At 37.3% G+C, this 23,623-nt stretch overlaps 1 pseudogene; it reads left to right on the top strand.

The window, feature by feature from the left end:
* The first annotated feature begins 552 nt into the window (after positions 1-552).
* Positions 553-7,736, top strand: LOC143542782 (putative RNA-dependent RNA polymerase 5; annotated as a pseudogene).
* The last annotated feature ends 15,887 nt before the right edge of the window (positions 7,737-23,623 follow it).

The following is a 23,623-nucleotide window of genomic DNA, read 5'->3' as shown; positions in this document are numbered from 1 at the left end:
ATAATAAGATACAATAAAATTTAGACCATATCTAAAATAAAATGCAAGACAATTTGAAGTTAGAAGCGGGTAGAGTCGGCAGTAATGTGAATTGTGAATAGAATATATGTCTAACGGTTCGTCAGATTATAAATAGAGAAAGTTTTGTATTATTATTATTATTATTCAAACTGAATCTTAAGGTATGATAGAACCACAGATTGAGCGTAAGCGTAATATTCAAATACAATATCTTACTTTGCGCTAATTAATAATATCCTTTATTCTGATTAAAGCTATTAAAAAATGTTGTTTTATGACTAACTGTTACACCGATAGATATCGAGATTCGGTAGCCTTATGTCGGATGAAGAACCGTTGTTGCCTATAAAAGATAATTTTGATAATACACTCTCGAGTCCAAACTGAATCTTAAGGTATGATAGAACCACAGATTGAGCGTAAGCGTAATATTCAAGGCGAGAAAGTTTTGTATTATTATTATTATTATTATTATTATTATTATTCAAAATCATTCTGCAAGCTGCACACTCACACATAGTAACTATTTCGATGAACGAAGTAGAAGTGACGCTTCCGTTATCGGTAAACCAGCTGATCAAGGAGATATGCGTACAGAAGCTTCTTCCAATGCCGGACGTGGCTGCTCGGAAGTCTCTTTCGAAGATCAGCGAAGAGTCCGCCGTTGACGTCTTGAAGCGAATCAGCTCGACCTCGACTTCGATATATAATCTCAGTGGATTCATTGTTTATATGGTCAAGCAGTACGGACATTCTACTTCCGCCCAGACCATTCGCCTATCGTCTTCTTCCTCTACAAACTGTACGACTCCTCAAAGTGAGTTTAGGTTCGGTTCGGTTTTGCCATTCAAGCTGGGGCTAAAATAATATTTTATTTTGCCCTAAATCATTTTGTTAATTAGTAAGTGTAACTAACTGATTATTATAGATTTCGGTTGGTATTTTTGGTTTCAAGCACACCACTAGATTATTATAGCATTTTGAATTATTATACAGAAAGTACATTATATGAATTATAACAAAACTTTATCATGATTTAGTATTTTATTTACTCAATATCCAAGATGTTTACATGCTTTTCGGGGTAATTTAGTACTTCATAATCATTGTTTTCTGTCAAATTGATTTTCTAATACAGGAAATGCAGCATTATTATATCAATCTCCAACTTTGGAAAAGTTTTTTGAATCACCTTGCTTTAATAAGAGTCCTGCAAACACCACCCATTCCGGCTTATCTTGTTCTAGTTTGAGAGACGAAATTCCTGCTTACGGCCCACCTGTCAGCCACAGTGTTTCACCTGGTTCTAGTTCAAAGGGCACAAATGGTAACAACCAAGTGGACCAGAACTACTATGGCTCTCAAAGGGCTAGCGATTGTGGTTCACCAGTTCAAACGAAACTGTTTACACCAAATTCTGGTTCAAATGGTAACCAAGTGGACCACAACTTCCTTGGCCCTTCAAGGGATAGAAATTGTAGTACTCTGGTTGAAAAGAAACTGTATACCTCATTTGGTTCTCCAACTAGAACCTACAAAATAAGCCCGCAGTCACTGATTCTTGCTGAGCTGGAATTCAGGAAGTTATTTATGTTACATAGTTACATTGGGAGGTTAGTTAGTTGCTACTGATGGACCCTTTTTTGTGCGATTGTGTATTATCGTGATTACTCCACCCAACTTTTCATGCAGGAACAAGTTAGATGATTGTGTCTCTGTTGAAGACGCAATCGAAATAAACTCATTGAAATCGTTGCAAATGTTTGATTTTGAGGACTGGATGTGGAGAAAATTCGGCAGCCGTAACTGCCAACTGTCTGATAGAGCCATGGTACATGATCCTATTTCCCGTTTTCTGTAACAATGGGTAGTAATTGGATGTCATGAGTTTGAATATGATGCCATTCTGTTTATTTGTTTAATTGCAGTATCTTGACTGGGATTCCGGGAAGACACACTTTTATTATTGTTATGTGAGTTCTGATGGTAGTTACCAGTTTAAGGTTTGTGTTTTCTGCTCTCACTATCAATAGTTATGAGTTATGACAGAGGATGATTCATAAGTTATATATTGTGCTTGGTTATATAGAAATACACAAATGTTCTCAGAACAAAAATATTAGATATTGCCTTTACATGCTTAATTTATAATTCTAGAAGTGTTTTCTTTGAAGTTCACTTGTGACCTGGAATGCTAGTGTTGATTAATTCACATAAAACTTAACCTTGGATAATAATCTTACCCTGTTTCCACACAATCTATGCAACAATAAGAATGCCATATAAGACTTATGGGAGATTTGAGTCAAACTATCTCCTCTATATCTTTTAATTGTTATAAAGGATTTAAATGTTCTTGATGTTTACTACTTACTTATTTGAGTCAAACTATTTCCTATATATCTTTTAATTGTTATAAAGTCTTATTTGTCAATGGCTTATTATTTGTTTATGTAATTTAATCTCCATATAATAATTCAGGGTCCATGTCTTGATAACCGAAAAACTCACCTGCAAAGGGAACTAGGAGACGAAAACGTGTTGATTGTCAAGTTCGCAGAGGCTGCAGACATGATGACTTGGAGAAATTATGAAGTGATTGCAGAAGCAGGGATTCTTGTCGGGCTAACATGTTATCGCTTTTTGGTAATTTCATAAAATGCAACTTTAGCCAGTACAAAATGTGCTATTGGTATCTTATGTATGACAACCCTTATTTTATTTTATTTTTTTTAATATTTTAATATCTCAGTATTCAAAGACGAGGGCAAAGAAAGGCAAACTAAGGGAAAAGAGTACAAGAAACGAGGGTCATCCGTGAAATGCTATTTTGTTAAAAGGGAATCTATTGCACCATGTAATGATAGAGACACTTTCTTAACAAGTTACAAAACTACTCATGATGTACGGTGTCTCTTCATGCATTTGCATACAGTTTCTACCATAGCCAAGTACAATGCTAGGTTAGTACATCAAAGATGACCCCATTAACAATAAGTAAACGGTTCAAAATTAAGTAAATGCATATATAGATAAGGCTGTAAACGAACCGAACCGAACCGAAAGAAGCCTTGTTCATGTTCGTTCGTTTAGTATTAAACTTGTTCAAGAACGGCTCATAAACGCTAACTGAATGGAAAATCTTGTTCGTGTTTGTTCGTTAAGGAATTGAACTGGTTCACGAGTGCAAACGAACATGCACCATTTAAGGGGAAAAAAACAGCATTCTTAATCCAAAACATTAGACATAGTCACCTTAACTAAATATAAAGTTAAGCACTTGAGATAAATCGTTAATAATAGTCATAAGCATAGTCATCCCCAATCGGTGGTTTTATTCTGATAATGTAAACGGATCACAAGTTAGATTTGTTGTTAGGAAAGCAAGATTTTATAAAACAAACCTCTAACAAAGTGAACTGAACATAAAAATTAAAATTATAAGATTTAAATGTTAGGTTGGTTATTACAAATAAAATATCATAAAAATATAAAACAAACCTTTAACTAACAAGCATAAACAACGAACGTAAACGAACATAAATGAACACATTACCGAGCGTTCACGAACACAAATGAACGAATGTGGCCTCTGTTCATGTTCGTTCATTTATTAAACGAACGGACGCAAACGAACTTCCTGCCAAATGGTTCTCGAACCGTTCGCTGAACGTTTGGTTACAGTCCTATATATAGACACTTGTAATGTTCTTATATGTAATGTAGGCTTTCTCTTATACTATCTACCACAATAAAGCTTCAAGTTGATCTTGCTTCAGTGACGGTAGAAGAAATTGAAGACATTCCTTGCATGGTATGGCTTCTTGACTTTTCTTCTAAGTAGTCAACTATCTTTATCAGTTATCACCCTTTGACTTGTGTTCTGATACTGGAAAAGTCAAACTTTATGATGATTGCAGAATGAAAAGGGTTTTACTGTGTGTGATGAAGATGGAGAACCATTGATACAAACAGACGGGACCGGGTTCATATCTGAAGATCTAGCTGTCTTGGTCCCAAACGACTTTCATAATGCAAAGTATCCAAAAGATAAAGATTACGAGGTTAAAAGCTTAAAACTTAAAAGCAGCTATTCTCTTTGCATTACTTGTACATACATAACTCTATAATATAGAGACATCTTTGGTAAATTTGTTGCTGTTGACAGAAGTTTGACCTTATTCAACCCGAGACTGTAACAGCAGGCTTAGTTAGAGAAGCGGTAAGTGGAATCAGTGCTTCATGGTCTATATGGTTAGTTATACTAAGTTGATAACTTTTTACTTTATTTTGATTTTACCATACCAGCCGTTGCTGATCCAGTGTCGTTTGTTTCATGAGGGTTCTGCTGTTAAAGGAACTCTTCTTGTTAACAAGAAGGTACTAAATAATCTTATTTTAAGCAATTTATGTAGAAACTAACATTTTTCTTTCAAATGATTTTGTTAGCTTAAACCAAGAACAATTCAGGTCAGGACATCGATGATTAAGGTTAGGAAAGATCCAAAGTTGTCAGATATGGAATCTTTTAATTCTATTGAAATAGTTTCTGTAAGGTACATTTCGTATGATTCTTTTATCTTTCATCTCATGTAAGCTTGTAAACGAGCCGAATGGGCACGAATGGGGCTTGTTCGTGTTCGTTCGTTTATCTTTAACTGAACAAATGAGCGAACACAAACACCTAAACAAATAGATCTTTTTCATGTTCGTTCGTTAAGAAAATGAATATCCAAATTAAACGTGAATATCCAAATTAAAGACTGCAATAAATATCATCATCTTTGCATCCAACATTTCAAAAGTAAATAAAGGGTTCACAATATGAAAATCAAGTTGGTATTAAACTAATATTAGTATTGAATTTGAATTAATATACAAACGAGTGAATACATATGAACGATTATAAATGAATGCGAATAAACAAACATAAATGAACAAACGAGATATCTGTTCATGTTCCTTCGCTTCTTAAAGAAGGGCATTAAACGCCCCCCTCCCTTCCCAATTGTTTTTTTGCAGTCATAGACCATATGAGGTTAAACTATCAAAGAATTTGATAGCACTTCTAACCATTGGAGGTGTCCCAAACGAATATTTTTTGGACTTACTATCGAGCACCTTAAAAGAACTTCAAAGGGTATCCTTCGACCCTCGTGCAGCTTTTCGAAGTAATTAAGCATTCAAATAATTATTTCCATTTTTTATCCAATTCTTTTTCAGAACATCCTTAATCCTTATTAATCACCATGTTTCTTTTGCAGTCGCTAGCATTTATAAAAATATAGATGATTCTGGAATTTGCATGGAGATGTTCGGGGCTCGGATTCCTCTTACCGAACCATTCTTTCAGCGTCGTTTATCTCAGCTGGCTAAAGAAGAGAGAAAAGGACTTGGTGAAGGAAAAATCCCACTAACTGAAAGCTTCTATTTATACGGAACAGCAGATCCTACGGGAATATTAAATAGTGATGAAGTTTGCGTTATTCTGTAAATATTCATTTTTAATTTAAGTACATCTTCAAAATATTACACTCATAAGTTTTGTTTAAAAATGCAGTGAGAATGGGCAGATATCGGGCAAGGTTCTAGTGTACAGGAATCCGGCCCTTCATTTTGGGGATGTACACGTTTTAAACGCTCGGTATGTGAAGGAGTTAGAAGATTATATTGGAAATTGTAAGTTCGGTATATTCTTTTCCACAAAAGGAAAAAGATCAGTTGCAAATGAAATTGGAAATGGGGATTTTGATGGGGATATGTATTGGGTCTCGAGAAACCCTCAGGTTAATATTATCTTATAAAAAAATGATCAATGATGATAGTTTGTTACTAATTTATTGTTTAACATTGTTGTTGCCAGCTGTTGCATTACTTCAAACCGTGTAAGCCGTGGACACGCATTTACTCGACACCAAGCGCGCCTAGTAAGAAACTGAGTGAGTTAACATCTGAAGAATTGGAGAGTGAGTTGTTTAGACTACTTTTTTCAAAAAGAACACACAGGTGCATTCATTTTCTGTATACTTCCTTTTATAACTGGGGTCTACAAATACTCGGTTAACCAGTGGCCTTTAATGGGTGTTTATTGGTGTGATTTAACAAACACTTTGTACCAATACAGTAGTGCAGCTGGAACTGCAGCCCATAGTTGGATGGCGTTTATGGATCGGTATCTAATATTGCAAGATGGTGATAATGAAAAAGATGCTATTAAGAACAAAATGTTGCATTTGATTGACTTGTATTACGATGCCTTAGATGCGGCTAAAAGTGGCAAAAAGGTTATTTCTGTATTTTTACCTATGTTTTACACCAATATGCGATATCTATCTTTAGCACTTGTTCCTGCAACAGGTGGAAATTCCTAATAATTTAAAGGCAACACGATATCCTCATCACATGGGTCGAAAACCAGAATATCACTCGACTTCTATTCTTGGAAAGATTTTTGATGAATTTCAGAATAGTAAAAATGAGAAGTTACCAATGCAAGGTGAGCCTGCTGACTATTGTCTTTATTTCCTTTTCATTAAGTTTTTTTTAGTTTATACCATTTTTTTCTTGAATTTGTGCAGAAATCTGGAAATTACCACAATTCAACGTCAACATTCCTGATTCTTGCTTGATTATATGGGACGAAAGATACCAAACCTATAGACAAGAGATGGCACATGCATTGACAAAAAACGATCAATCGAAAAAAGATGCTTGCAGCAGGGTGATCACAAAGTATAAGCAGGTATATATATTTGTCTAACTGTTTACAATAAATTTGGACTGGCACATAAATTATTTGAAAATAGGGATGCGTTTAATAAAGAACAAATTTTAACTAGGGAATCACATAATACTTGTACGTAGTGTATACCAGATTTAACGGGAGCGAGACGGTTAACCCAATATGTCAAGTGTTTATGTAATTATGTTGTTATCGCAAAACCTATGAAAGTGCCACGTAAACAATTAAAATCCATGCATTCGGTTTGTTTCGGGTTAAACCAAAATAACTGAATTCAAACAAAAACCTATGGTTTGGTTTCATATTTCCGTAACAACCGAATTATTGGTTAGGTTTTGATTTCTTAAAACTGAAAAACCCGAACCAAACCGAATGTATGGATTTTAATTTTTTATTTTGAATGTTAAATAATTTATAAGAATTTAATAAACAGTGTAACCCAAATATTTTAGCCTTAATAGGTAATAAGCAATTGTTCGGCCTAAAAGTGGTTTTAAGCCCAAATGGTAAAACCAAAACGAACCGCACCCAAACCGAAACCGAACAGTTTTCAAAAACTTAAACCCGAATTTTGGGTATCTGGTTGGGTTTGAGCTCATGACCGATCCATGCACACCTCTAATACTTTTTAAGATTAATTATGATGGAACCATCTATTTGAATATACCTGCAAATGAAGAAAACAAAAAAGGCTATCGAATACTAACAAATTATGATCCAGATGTTATACGGCGCCTTGGATTTCAAAGATAGCACGCGCAACATTGAGGATGTGTACAATGAAGCTCTTGCGATTTACCATATTACTTATGATTTTGCGAAAAGCCAAAAAGATGTTGGAAAATGTGGGTTTGCTTGGAAAGTTGCTGGTTCAGCCCTTTGTGCGTATCACCGGAAGATACACTGTATGAATACGGGTGAAAGAGAAATCACATTTCTATCCTCATCATTTGATGGTATATTTTAAGTTATCTTTGTTTACTAAGTACCCTTAGGAAGTGTCTGTAAATATAGCATGTTGTAGAGTAAATGACCATTAACCGGGTATGAAGTTGTATATATGTGAAAACATGGAATTCGAAGTTTAGGTTGATGGGTGACGTCCGATGACTTGAAATCCTGAATCCTCTATGCGTCTGGCCGTCGGACGTGGGGGTGTTAATTATGTATTGTTTGGTCATGTCCATGTGTTATGAGATGGTTAATGACAATACCGTTTGAACATGTTGGAAGAAAACTACCTTGTATCTTAGTGAAGCCAGGCCTGAGAATAATCTAACTGTTTGAACATGTTGACTCATATTTTTCTTAGCATCATCTGGACCAATGGGTTTGTTCCAACGACGCGTCTGGTATTTTGTCGGTTGCTTCTATGAAGAATCTCTTGTTCGCTACTTCTAATTCCCTGCTAACTTTGTCATGAAGTGGAAGGTTGAATTCCAAAAAAGATTATCATTCTCACTTGAAAGGCGGAAATGGATAAGCTCTTGAATCTAGTGGGATTATCCAAAAAGCATTGATGTGGGATAAGTGACTTGTAGGTTATGTGGAAATTATATAAAAAAAATCTAGTGGTCGTCTTCTTACGTGTTTACTTTGCCATATTAGTTTTGGATGCATGCATACTCGGTGCGTGACTTGATCAAACTTCATGGCAGGCATTATGGGTCACAGGGAGAATAATGTGTTATACGGTATCATCCTCAAAAGGTGTTGTATTTGAAAGATTAGAAATAAAGTTAATTGTTTTTTTCTAACAAACTCTCTTACCTTTTCAAAACGGTGAAGGATATAAAATCTTGGATATATTTGGATAAAAGAATGAATCTACTTCCTGAAATCATTTTATGGAAATATTGGTGTGATTCATTGTTGTAATTTTTGTTTGTTTGTTGATTTCTATCGTCTTGTTAGCTGTTAGTTGTTTTAATGAATTTTACCGTTTGAAAAAAAAAGAAAAGATATTGGTTTTTAGTACTCCAAACTTTCACTTGTTTAATATTACTCTTAATTTTCACTTTGTCTTCCACCACTCCCAGCTTTCACCTTATTTGTTTTTATCACTTCCTCGCTAACCGACGACTAATGTCGTTAGTGGAGATGCTCAAATGGCTTTTTTTATATATTTTTTAATTGAGTCGGATGAGTTGGCATGCCTACTTCGTAATTATTTTTTTTTAATTTTTTAATCTTTTATACCTTGTTTAAGCCATCATCTTCTCCACCCTCCAACCTCCCACCATAACCATCATTACCGGTGGAAACAAGATCGAAACAATCAGCAGCTCGTGGACTATCCATCGCCGGGGCTTCAACTCCAACTTCATTACAAAAATTCCATCCCTCAAACGCCACTCGCGGCCCATCTCTCTTCATTCCGGCTTTGATGTCAAATACGTTGGTTCAACTCCGGCGACTGAAAGGCAAACCACGGTGGTGAAGTGATGTGGTTTGATCGGTTTAAGCAAAAAGAGAAGGAAGTGAGATAGAAATTAAAGAAGAAGTATTGAGACAATTTTCTGAATGCTTAATCAAAACAATGAAAATCCCTTATAAAGGGTATAAAGAAACTTCACAACTACTTTACTACCTACTAAAATGGAAAAAACATGTAAACATGGGAAACCAGACATGGCCCACGATTCCCTTTATTCATCACACAACCTACTGACTTTGAAAAAGTAAATAAATAACCTGAAGAAGTAAACAAACTAACTATTAAAACCAATTCCCCACGTGCAGCAAGATGCATGGGTTGCATGAATGGCTCCCTTGCCTTACTACACGTCCACTGACTCGGCGGGTTCGTAACAATCCACCCCGCTTGAATTCAACTTGTACGCAAGGTTGAAATCGGGATAAGCCTTGGCAAACCTCCACTTTGTTTCCCACGTAGCATCGTCGCGGCTCTTACCGAACCATTTCACAAGTATCTCGGTTCTCGGCCTATATTTTCCTTTAGTGATGACCCTTTCGTCCAGAACATACTCCGTCTGAGGCACAGAAGGGGTAAAAACGGTGTCGTCTAGAACTACCGGGTTTGGCGCTCCAGTAGCCCCTTCACATCTTCGCAAAAGACTAACATGAAAGATATCATGTATCAGGAAACCCGGGGGTAGCTGAAGTTGATAAGCTACTGGCCCGATCATCTTCAAAATTCTATACGGCCCAAATTACTTTGGAGCAAGCTTGTTAGACGACCTGTTAGCAACTGAGATTTGCCGATACGGCTGAAGCTTCACAAAAACCAAGTCTCCTTCACTAAACTCGACCTCTCGACGTTTCTGATCGGCTTGAGTCTTCATTAGGTTTTGAGCGGTCAGCAAGTTCACTCGTAGATGACGAAGAAGTGCATCACGATCGCCTAAATATTCATCCACCTCTTGAACGTTTGTGGTACCCGGAACATACGGAATGAGTTTAGGAGGTGATCGGCCATAAAAGACTTGAAACGGGGACATTGTTGTAGACGTATGGACCGACGTATTATAACTATACTCAGCCCACGGAAGCCAGTCAACCCATTTCTTTGGCTGATCCCCTGCAAAACACCGTAAATATTGTTCCATCGTTCGATTAACTACCTCCGTTTGCCCGTCCGTTTGAGGATGGTAGCTCGAACTCATGCAAAGATTAGTGCCTTGGAGCTTGAACAATGATTGCCAAAAAGAACTAATGAATACCTTGTCACGATCACTGACTACCGTGGCAGGAATGCCGTGTAACTTAACCACGTGATTGACAAACTCTTTTGCAACTGCCACAGCAGTAAATGGGTGTTTCATAGGAATAAAGTGAGCATATTTTGAAAGCCTGTCTACTACAACCACAACCATAGTAAATCCTTTTGAGTTAGGAAGACCTTTAACGAAATCCATGCTTATATCCTCCCACACCCGCTCTGGAATCGGAAGTGGTTGTAACAAACCTGATGGTAACATGCTATCGATTTAAAACGCTGACAAACTTAACACCCCTTGATAAAAGACTTCACCCGTTCTTTTAGTCCAACCCACCAGAACGTTTGCTTGACCTTTGTTAGTGTTTTGAGACAACCAAAATGGCCCCCTTCCGATGACGCATGACAAGGGTTCAAAACAGTATCCAAGAAAGGTGATGTCAGGCTCAAAAGAATTGCCCCTTTATGAAACCAAACTCCATCTCTTAAAACCAATTCCAGTTGACCCCCATGCCCCGAATCGGATTGTAAATTTTTGTAGTAAGGATCAGTTTGTACCTCCAGCTGAATGTCTTGCCAAATAGCTGCACACGGGTGCGAAACAGCTATAAAGTAAAACTCGGGAAGTCACGAAAGAGCGTTGGCACCCTTATTAGAAACACCCTTTTTATACTCAATGGTGTAATCAAATCCCAAGAGTTTGGAAAGTCATCGGGCTTGGGCCGAAGTGGTAAGACATTGCTCAAGAAGGTACTTTAAGCTTATGTGGTCCGTCTTAACCACAAAAGGCAGACCAAGCAAATAGTGTCGCCATTTACGCACCGCTTTAACAACCGCTATCATTTCTTTTTCATAACTTGACCATGAAAGCATCGAGCCCTTTAGCGGTGCACTAAAATAGGCAAGTGGCTTACCATGTTGTGCTAGTACTGCTCCAATCCCCACCCCGCTTGTGTCACACTCTATGGTGAAGGGCTGTGACCAATCTGGAAGACCCAATGTGGGGGTAGTAGTGAGAACAAGCTTTAAAGATTGAAACGTAGATTCGGCCGCATCGTTCCAAACAAATGGACCTTTACCCACAAATCAATGCAACGGTGCCGCTATACTCCCAAAACCCTTAATAAATTTGCGGTAGTACTTGGCCAAGCCTAAAAATCCCCGAACTCCCTTAGCATTCTTAGGGGTGGGCCAAGAAAGAACCGGTTGAACTTTGGATGGTTCCACTGCCAAACCTTCCACCGAAATAAGATGCCCCAAATAATGAACCTGTGAAACTCTGAAACAACACTTGGATTGCTTTGCATAAAGTTGATTAGTTGCCAAAATTTCCAATACAAGACTCAAATGTTTCACATGGTCCGCAAGTGATTTAGAATAAACCAAAATATCATCAAAAAACACCAAGATAAACTTACGAAGATACGGCCGGAATAAGTCATTCATCAAGCATTGAAACGTAGCTGGGGCGTTTGTGAGACCAAACGGCATAAGTACGAACTCGTAATGACCATCATGAGTGCGAAAAGCCGTCTTATGGATGTCTTCGTCGTGAACCCGTATTTGGTGATAACTGGAACGTAGGTCCAACTTAGAGTAAATACAAGAACCATGTAATTCGTCCAGGAGTTCATCAATGACCGGTATAGGATATTTATCTTTCACTGTGATATCATTCAAGGATCGATAATCAATACAAAACCTCCATGAACCGTCTACCTTTTTGACAAGCAACACCGGAGAAGAAAACGGACTGTGACTCGGACGGATCAACCCCTGTTGAAGTAGCTCACGTATCTGTCGCTCTATTTCGGACTTCTGAAGATAGGGTTGACGATAAGGGCGGATACTGATCCGACGGGATCCCGGCATCAGGGGAATGGAGTGGTCTTGGGATCGACGTGGTGGTAAAGAGTTAGGTTCTTGAAAAACGTTGCGTATCGTCTAAGGACCTGACGAGTGGCAGGGCAAGAAGTGGGCTCGGGTGTCGGTTCAGAGGATAACAAACTGATTTGTAAAAGGAGGGCCGGCCCAAGTATCGCCATGCTTCATGTGTCTTTAGGGCTGCCAATTCAGAACTTTGCAGGCCCTGGAGTTTGTGTGAAGATCCCGCTAGGTGAAACCCAAGTGTGAGTTTCTCATAATCAATCTCGACTGGACCGAGGGTCTTCAACCACTGGACACCTAAGACCACCGGACAAGCCGCTACTGGTAAGACAAAAAAATCGGTGGAGATGAGATAACCTTGGATGGTGAGGTTCAGCCCACGGACACGACCCACACAAGAAACATTCTCAGAATTAGCAATCACCACTTTGAACGGAGTATCTTTTTCCACCATTAACCTGAAACGGTCCACTAATGCCTGATAGATGAAGTTATGCGTACTACCTCCGTCGACCAAAACAACCACATCCTTGTTCTTGATTTGCCCGGGCAGTCGTAGACTTTGTGGAGTAGGGGCGCCGGTGATGGCGTGAAAAGAGATTCCATCCGATGGTTCATCGGTTAGAGCTTCATCTGGTTCGTCCACCCTCAACGGAAGCATCTTCGATCATAAAAAGTTGGGGTTTACTACATTTGTGACCCGGGGTGTAGCGTTCGTCATAGTAATAGCAAAGACCTTTTTCTCGGCGTTCTCTAGCCTCTTGACTGGAAATCCTGCGAATAGGAGTAAGGGTTGGAAGGGTTAATTTAGTGGCTGGGCCTGGGCCCAACAAGCTAGCTAAAGAGGTTGGCTTGGGATAGGGATTAAATGCAGGAGACCTAGGGTAAGAATAGCCAATCTGCTGCAATTTAATTTTGTCTTCCACCAATCGCGCAATACCAATGGCTTCTGATAAGGTACGAGGTTTCTTGATCTTGACTTCCAATCGAATTTCATATTTCAAACCACCGACAAAACAACCCAGTAGAAAAGCATTGGGCAGACCATCCACGTGGTGGGAGAGTCGCTCGAATGCTTCTTGATAAGCGGAGACCGTGGTGGTTTGTTTGAGTCGAGAGAGGGCTTTCGACGGGTCTTCGAAATCTGTTGGACCAAAACGATCGAGTAGAGCTGTAGTAAACTCCATCCAAGAGAGTGGTCCACGAGATTTGGTGTACCATTTGTGCCACTGCAGGGCCACCCCGTCCAAGTGTTGTGAAGCAAGGTGGGCTTGATCCGCATTAGGAACCTTTTGAAAATCAAAAAACTGTTCAGCCTGGTAAAGCCGAGCCGTAGGGTCGTCGCTGTTGAATCTAAGGAAGTGAAGCTTAAGGTAGGGTTTGTTGTCGTTGCCGGAAACAATGGCGGTTCCACCACCACTGAAGCCAGATGGGCCGACGGTGCTTTTGTCTTTTTTCGTATCCACCGTCGCCTGCAGGGTCTGGATCTCCCCAAAAAGTTTCTCGAACATGGCGTGAAACTTGGCGAGGGTTTCCTGTGTTTCTTGCTGAAATTGCTCGGTCGTTTTCTTTCGGGTATCCATGGAGATCACCACTATATCTGATACCACTGATGTGGTTTGATCGGTTTAAGCAAAAAAGGAGGGAAGTGAGATAGAAATTAAGGAAGAATTATTGAGACAATTTTCTGAATGCTTAATCAAAACAATGAAAATCCCTTATAAAGGGTACAAAGAAACTTCACCACTACTTTACTACCTACTAAAATGGAAAAAAACATGTTGTTGGATCAGTCGGGACCGAGACGATCCGAGCGCGTTCGAGACGGAAGGTTTGATGACCAAAGACGGATAGAAACAAACACGAAACAAACGATTTCATTGATAAAAGCGAAAGATTACATGCTTGTTAAACACTGAAATCACGATCTATGGCAGGGGGAGGTCGAGCATGGCCTCCCCCCTCATCCGGACAGCACCGGGGCTCCGGGCACGCAAATCCCTTTTTTCTGTTCACGCCTGAAAGCTGGTATTTATACCCACTGCCATTCGGTCAGGACTCATTCGATCGAATGAGTCCTATTCGATCGAATGGCAGACTCATTCGATCGAATCAGATACTCATTCGATCGAATGAGTATCCATTTGAAAATGCTCTTTCAAATGGATCACTTTCAGCGTGAACCACTACCTAGGTGTACAGCATACAACATAAACATTCTAAACTATTCGCCAAGCGACAGCCACACAATGTGCACCAACATATTCCCCCTTGGACGTTGCTTGCGAATTGCTGTAGACACCTCTTGCAATCTTCAGTCAAATCTTCTGCTTTATCTTGATAATCACGTTGAAGAATACCATCATTGCAGCAAGATTCCCCCTTAGACTGAACTCTCGGTTAATGATGCAAAGTGTTCTCCATTGCTGACATCTTCAGACAAAATAATCTGTTTAAAACAACCAACTGTAGAAATCCCCCCTCAACAGTAACTGTATCCCAATGTATAAACTTGACAATACATGCACGCTTCCGCTGCGCGACTTACTATCGGCGAATCTTCACCCACACGGTTACTTCACCAACATGTATTGGGCAAAGGACAGAGGCTTCCAATCCACAGCTACTCCCCCTAAACAGATTAGTTTGTATGCAGATTCATCATCGGAGACAAAGACACATCATTAACTTCGTGATTGCGAACCAATATTCCCACCATTCTGTAAAATCTGATAAAATAACTTCTAAAAACTGTCTTCTTGGACCGGCTAAGTATTGCATTTTGATCTCGGCATCAATACTCTAAGGAGCCACCTCCACCAAGTAAATCCTTTGCTCTGATCGGACTTGAAATGCCTTCGTGAAGTCAACCCAGTAATGCACAGCAGCCCGCTGGCGTCCATATCCAGGTGGTCAGCTTGACCGGATACTTCATCCGCGGGAGGCCGATCAAATCTTCAGTAGAAAGCGTTGTACCAAACCCTTTAAACTTCTAACCTGAGTGACTATGCAGAACCCTTCACGTAGACTAGAGAATTTCAATTGAGAAATTGGTACTCTCAATCAAAAAGATTAACGTAAGCAATACACTCCAAGCAGACCCTTAGGTATCACCAGATAATCACAGACTGATTCCCTCCACGAAGCGGAATCCTCACATGCGGAAGATAAATATAACAATGATTGGCCCATAAATAGTCAGATGCTCCTGACTACCCCACAATAACTCAAACTCAGATTCTCTCCACAAAGCAGAATCTTCAGAATGCGGAAAATAAATTAAACTTGGTTGGCCCATAAATAGTCAGATGTTCCTGACTACCCCACAATAACTCATCAGTAATCACTTTTCTCTGTTCTTCTGTATTCTTATAACAATCACCACTGTAGAAGCTCAATGAACAAGGGGTTATCCATTAAACTTGTAAACGATAATTCCTTCAGGTGATTGTGCTTTGTTCATTGCCCCAATTTGCCGCTTTAACCATTAAACATTTAAACGCTCTGACTTTGCCGGCAAATATCAGTGAAAATTTCACTGTCACCAAACTTTTTCTGGATTTAATCAACTTGTATAGGATGTCCAGAAAAATCTTCATCACTGACCCGAAAATTAACCGAAAATTTCCCGGAAATTTTGTCGAAAAAATTTTATTTTTGCCAAACTTTTTCAGAAGACTTCCCGACTGATAAGAATGGCTTGGGCAAATTTTTGTGTAAGCGGGCGTTCCAGACTCTTTTTTTTTTTTTTTTTTTTGGTCTGGAACATGTTCGATCGAATACAATCTGATTCGATCGAATGAAGAACTGGTTCGATCAGCTACTTGAATTTGACACTTTGAGCGGGAAAACCAGTTCGATCGAATACAATCTGATTCGATCGAATGAAGAACTGGTTCGATCAGCTATTTGAATTTGACACTTTGAGCGGGAAAACCAGTTCGATCGAATACAATCTGATTCGATTGAATGAAGTCAATCGAATGGGCGGGAAAACTGGCGTTTGAATTTGAAACTTTTGAGCGGGAAGACCAGTTCGATCGAATACAATCTGATTCGATCGAATCAGCCAATCGAATAGGCCTATTCGATCGAATGGCAGATTCGACTCCTTCATTGCCAGCCCAGAAAACGCGAAGAACACGAAGAACACACCAACAGTTTAACGTCCAGAACGCATAAAATCAAGAGCTCGGCTTGCTAGATCGGTTGTTAGACCCTTCTAGCGGTAACAGTGGATCTGATACCAATTGTTGGATCAGTCGGGACCGAGACGATCCGAGCGCGTTCGAGACGGAAGGTTTGATGACCAAAGACGGATAGAAACAAACACGAAACAAACGATTTCATTGATAAAAGCGAAAGATTACATGCTTGTTAAACACTGAAATCACGATCTATGGCAGGGGGAGGTCGAGCATGGCCTCCCCCCTCATCCGGACAGAACCTGGGCTCCGGGCACGCAAATCCCTTTTTTCTGTTCACGCCTGAAAGCTGGTATTTATACCCGCTGCCATTCAGTCAGGACTCATTCGATCGAATGAGTCCTATACGATCGAATGGCAGACTCATTCGATCGAATCAGATACTCATTCGATCGAATGAGTATCCATTTGAAAATGCTCTTTCAAATGGATCACTTTCAGCGTGAACCACTACGTAGGTGTACAGCATACAACATAAACATTCTAAACTATTCGCCAAGCGACGGCCACACAATGTGCACCAACACATGTAAACATGGGAAACCAGACATGGCCCACGATTCCCTTTATTCCTCACACAACCTACTGACTTCGAAAAAGTAAATAAATAACTTGAAGAAGTAAACAAACAAACTATTAAAACCAATTCCCCACGTGCAGCAAGATGCATGGGTTGCATGCATGGCTCCCTTGCCTTACTACATGATAGTTGGGTAAAAGTTAGTTAATATTATATATTATTTAGTTAGATTTAGTTAAATAATTGAATGAACATTGGTACTTCAAGCATTGTTTACGTGTTTTCAGGATATTGGAAGCCCAAACGAGGATATTTACGGGCTTGGAATGAAGATCGAGAAGTGAAAGATTGGAGTTGCACGCATCACGAGGCAGTAAAGAAAAGAAAATAAAAAATGTAGAAAAATTACATCTTCGCGATACACTAAGATGCAAAAGGGCAACTTCGCGTGGATGTCGGCCGCGACTATTTTGTCCTTCGCGATACGCGAAGAAGCATGCTGGGACATCTTCGCGATACGCGAAGATGCTTAAGTCGGCCAAAAATTTAGGTTTTGTGTTATATAAGCCCCTTAACCTCTCTATTCGGCTAATAACGATTTCCAGAGGCAAAAGAGGCTGTGTAAGACGACTTCCCACCATTCCAAGGCTTCCGGTTCATCACGGGATTGCATGTTCATCAAGATAAGTGATATAATCGATATGTCGATGCTTGGCTAGGTTTCTTGTTCATTCTAGGTTAGGTTTTTGTGTATTTTAACTTCTGACCAGATTCGTATGCTTAATGTTTATGAGCTTGATTGAGTTATTGCCTTAGTCTTGCTTAATTTGTGATTGATTATTTAAACAATTTGTGTTTGGGATTATTAATTAATGCATTATTTGTTTGGTTGGGTTCATCAACATTTAGGGTTTAAGCTCTTGTGTCATTGATTAGCTATCATCAAATATTGTCTCTTAATTGGTTTTAACAAACATAAGTTGGTGATTAGGTATATCGAGTTCAATTGTGTCAACAATTCGGTTAGGGTATCGTTTGTCATCACAATCAAACTACTAGGTCTAGTAATTACTGCGCAATCAAGATAAGTGAATCTGGGATTAAGTTGAATGTCACATTAACTGAACCTAGAATGAATGCTTTTATTAATATTATTTACAAATCGTTTTTAAGTAATAATTAGTTTTAATTAAATTTTTTCCTAAAAACCGCTTGACATCGTCTGTCCGCCTTAGTTTAATAATTAATTTAGTAATATTAAATTAGCACTTTCATTGAGTTCCTGTGGAGAAGACCTTACTTACCCGTACTAGTTATAGGTATTTAAGTCCTTAATTAATTGTTTTTGAGTAGATCACGATAGCCTACGTCACTACACGTCCACTGACTCGGCAGGTTCGTAACATGAAGATTAAAAGGGATGACGTTATTGACATCAAACATCACAAAGTATCGGGATTCAATACCCACCACAATCACTAACAGAATCAACGCCGGGGCCGAGGTTTTTTAAACAGTTGATTCATCCACCGTCATTAGGTAAACATATTAGAGTGTCGCTCTTAGACGATTTGGGCGTCCAAAGCCGCCGTGGGAAGGTTCGATTCCGAAATGCGGCGCCGTCGAGCCAGAATTGAAGTCTTCTAATAAGACTTTTGGTTATCATAATAATTTTGGGGTGAAATTAAGCTTTCCAATTTTGAGTATTTTGTTAGCCCAATTTTGAATGGAGGGTAACCACTCTTGAATTTGAGAAGAGGGGTGCGATCTGGCATTGTTAGGTTAATGTAGAGAGAGTGCATAAATGGAGGTACCGGTAGATAAGGATGTTGGCCGGCGAAGTGGTGGTAGTGGTGATGATGCCTGACGGTGGTGGTTGTGGTGGGAGGTTGAAGCAGGGACGGGCAAATTCGGTACCGATTTGGTATCGTCATTACCGAATCGATACCAAAGTTTTGAGTTTTGGGATCGGTACGGTACCGGTATTTCCCGAATTTTTACCTTCGGTACCGGTACCGAACCGAATATTTTGGTATCGGTACTGGTACCAAGATTTTGTGATTTTCGGGGTCGGTATTTTCGGTACCGGTACCGAGCTCATCCTTAGGTTGAAGGTTGGAGAAAATGATGGCTTAAACAAGGTATAAAAGATTAAAATTTTTTTAAAAAAAAGGTAATTTCCAAGTAGCCATGCCAACTCATCTGATTCAATTAAAAAAAATTTAAAAAAAGCCACGTCAGCATCTCCGCTAACGGCGTTAGTCGTCAGTTAGCGAGGAAGTGATAAAACAAATCTGGTGAAAGTTGAGAGTGGTGGACGACAGAGTGAAAGTTGGAAGTAATATTAACCAATTAGTGAAAATTGGGAGTATTAAAAACTAATATCCAAATATATATATGCTAGGTTATTGACCCGTGTACTACACGGGTGTAAACATAAAAATTGTCAATAGAGTACATATACAATACAAATGAAAACATATTTTTTAATGCCATAACGATATAAGTGTTTTCTTTTTCTTTGCATTCTAAACAAAAATTTTATTATTAAAAACAAAGCAAAAATAATGGAATGTTTCATCAAAAGGGTTCATGTTCATATACGCATTATAAATGAAAGAACACTTTTAAATGCAAAATATAGAATACCTATATCAAAATATAAACCAATTTCAAGTGTTATTAAGCATAATAGAAAAGTAAATTTTTAAGTTTTACCAAAAGGAAAAAGGAAAGTTAAATTGAAAAAAGTATAATTACAAATAGATTCTTCATCAAAACGAATAGATACTTCTACAATTTTGATCTTTCATCTCTTTGGAAGATGAGAAGTTCAAAAAACAAAAACAATTTCTTTCATTTATTTTCCAATAGCTAATCCAAGCTTTAGCCAATAGTTAATAATTGAAAATAGTTTTGATCTAATAATTAGTTAATACTAAAACATTTTCTCTTCACCAAGCTTTAACCAATTGTATAATGAAGTCTAGACCGTTTTAACATAAAATTAGTTACAATTTACAAGTGTACGCCCCTCTTTCGAGTGGTAATATTATACAATAAGCGACCCAACGATCTAGTACTACATGTGTCGACAACATTCAGTCTAAACATATCATTCACCATTAAATAAGAAGGGGAAATAGCTCACACCCTAGAATCATTACACCTATAATCATTGCAACAAGAAGAGGCCGTGCAGACGTTTTTAATGAAACATCTTTGAAAAACAAACAGTCTGCAGAGGGCAATGTTTGCGCGTAGTCTGCACGATGCAGACAAAAAAAATTAGGAAGATCTTTTGTTAAAAAACAAACACCCTCTTAGTGTCAACTATACCACTAATCTATACTATTAAATAAATAAAAGTTTGCTTTTGCCACGTGTCCTGTATCTAGCCTATCCTCGCTCTCTAATTCCCGCCTCCCAAAATTCTCCTTTCACAGCGCCGGTTCGGATCCCTTACCCAAACAATTAGATTCATCAATGTTTGCAAAACCCTAAATCAATTATGCCTCTTTCCTAATGTTTCAGATATGTCAAACCTCATTCCTAAACTCTAAAATCACGGGCGACCAAGTTTTTCAGTTTCATCTCCGTCTCCGTCGAAGTACATGCTCCTCGCCATCGGTGACTATTCAATCGAAATCTTTTATTTCAGACGGTATGTTGCTAATCAGAGTCTTCGATTAATTCTGAATTGTATAATTTAATTCATTGTATAAACTCTTAAAACGATTGTGTAACAATCATTATTGGTTTAGCCAATTTTGATTACTGTATGTTCACAATATGTATTTTTCAATATATAATAGTACTTGAATTATAACAATCAATTTTTTTGTTATTTACCTCTATGTTCTAAGGTTGTTTACATATGTGTTTTCAATTTTTGTTAGTTTGTTATTAATTTTGGATATTTTGCTTAGTGATTTTGTGTTTTGAAGTTGTTCGATGGAGATTGAATTGATGTTTGGTGTTATGTGTAGTTAAGTAAATTCAATTAGTCTCTATACTCATCAAATTTATTGGTAATATTCTTTTAAATACCTTCCTGAAAATTATGTTTTGAGTGTTTCTTTTTTGGTTTATTGCTTGGCTTGTGATGTTAAGAACGAAATTAGAGAAAGGGTAGTGATCTGGCATTGTATTTGGAACATATTCTCAAATTGTAAAATTATTGATCATTTAAAAAAATTATGCAATATAAGTATCTGTTTACTACTCTTGCTAATTTGTAAATCTCAGTTCTACATTGAGGTACTTAATTACTAAGCACGGACTTACGATTATGCGTGTGACATCGGGATGGTGTTTTGGGATCACGTTTGACCTTTTTTCTACCATTATAACTAAAAATCATTTGATTCGTTGTATTTCTGAATTAGTTAATTTAATCTATTGTATAAACCTTAAAGGACTGTGTAACGATCATTATTGGTTTAGCTGTGTATACAAATATGTAATTTTTTTATATAGAATAGTGCTTGAATCATAACAGTCAAGTTTTTTTTTATTTTTCTCATCTCTATGCTCTTGATTGATTATTTTTATTTGTTGAAAATGATTATCGCAGGTCAACTTGATGAAACAATTGGTATCCTCAAAAGTCAAATTGTTCAGGTAAATTATTAAATTCATTAGTAATCGTACATGCTTTAGTGATTTTTGTTTCTAAACATCATTGTACTGGTTTAATTTGAAGTGATGTTTTATATACTTTTGTTTCTTGAAGTTAAATATTGACGCTCAACTTGATGACGCAATTGCTAATCTAAACAATTGATATTCTGAAGCTTACAGGAAATTATCAAATTCATTAGTTATTGTGTTCAACTTCTAGATTGATTGTTATTGTAAAATTACATATATTGTTATTAAAGTATAATTAGGATTTAGAAAACATATCATATATCATAATGTCAAACTGCAACCCATTTCAACATACTGTTTAACCAAAACATCACTCCCAAGTTTCATTACTAATAATAATTAGTTTTTTAATATCGATGTTACATCCGGATTCTGGAATTATGACTATGAGATGTGTGTGATAACTCATGATTGGAGAATAAATTAGTTGGAAATTTGGGTTGTGGAACCCTAAGTGTATGTTTTACGGCGTTGGATTGTGATTTGAGTGAAATCAGTTCAAAATTTTAAATTAATAAGCCATAGTTATAATTTTAAACTTGAATATCTTGGTTTATATACCCTGAAGAGATGTAGATTCTGGAAAATTATTAATTTTAAATTTGAATATTATTTGTATTATGATAAACCATGAATCTGTTCGTGCCCATGCCTCTAATTGATTTTCTTACATGATCAATAAATTGCTTAAATCTGAGTAATATTTTCTGTGGTTTCATAATATTGTTCAGTTTTTATCAATCTGAACGTAAAACAGATTGTAATTTCCCTAATTTCTTAGATGAAATTAACAAATATTTGTAATGCGTTTTATTGATTCGCCATGATAGCTTCTTGATTCTTCTTTACAAAAGGAGTTCGGAAATAATGAGAAACAAACTGGCCTATTTATATCTTTGTGATTCAATATGTGGTGTTGGTTTTAATGAGTAGATGAAAAATTATATGCAGGTGTTAGTCCCTTATCCACTTCCAATTGATGAATATGAAGATGTTATTGCAGCACCTAAATTATTCGTGGATAATGGAGACTAGATTCAAGTAATCTATTTCAATCAACTTTCTTGCTTTTTTTAAATTTGATTATTATTTTCTTAATCTTCTTGATATACATGTTATTTATTTAAATTTCTCTTATATTATAATCAATGTTTTTATTTAAATTGCCATCCCTTAATGTTGAACTGAATACCATATTCGAAAGGTATTGTAAGACATGAAATACTATGTTTAGATATTTATTTATTTTGAGCGGTAATCTGTTAGTGGGTAGCCTATATGTTCATACGGAAAAAACATTTAATTTCAATACTCTATGATTTTTATTTTCTTTTTGTGTGTTGGAACTTCTAGGTTAATTGTAACTTTTTTTTTATAATTGGTTTCAAATAATCCAAACTATGTTTGATTGGCAAAGATATGTCTCAGCTATTGAAATGACAAAAAATAATCCTAACTACGCATGTGGGTGCAAGGTTAACGAAAATTTAACAAGCCGTTCGTTTTTAGTGATGTGGCCCCTGATGTGTCTTTTAACCAACTGACGGGAACAATGAGTTGTCATTAATTACAAATCATAGTAGTAGTAGTAATAAGAAGAATAACCGGTAATATTTGAAGTCAATTCACCTTTTTTTATTAATTAAATGTTTACATAAATCAATGCAAATTTTAATTAATCGGTAATATTTTATGTGGTATTAGTTTAGTTATGCTAAATTTTAATTTAATTTTAGTTACATAAATAATAATATTTTATTTGAAACGAGAGAGAAGTGGTGAATTAATGATCATTTTCTTCGTAGTGTGAAAGTGAGTGGAGTGGAGTGGAGTGGAGTGGAGTGGATATAGTGATGAAATGACTTTTTAAAATGGGAAGCAAGGATGCATCCATACCATATAGTTTAATAAGCAAA

Source organism: Bidens hawaiensis, unplaced genomic scaffold, assembly GCF_021521415.1.
Source record: "Bidens hawaiensis isolate Kalapana, Puna unplaced genomic scaffold, B.hawaiensis_p1.1 tig00012972_1, whole genome shotgun sequence".
NCBI lineage: Eukaryota > Viridiplantae > Streptophyta > Magnoliopsida > Asterales > Asteraceae > Bidens > Bidens hawaiensis.
This window is presented reverse-complemented; position numbering and strand designations above follow the sequence as displayed.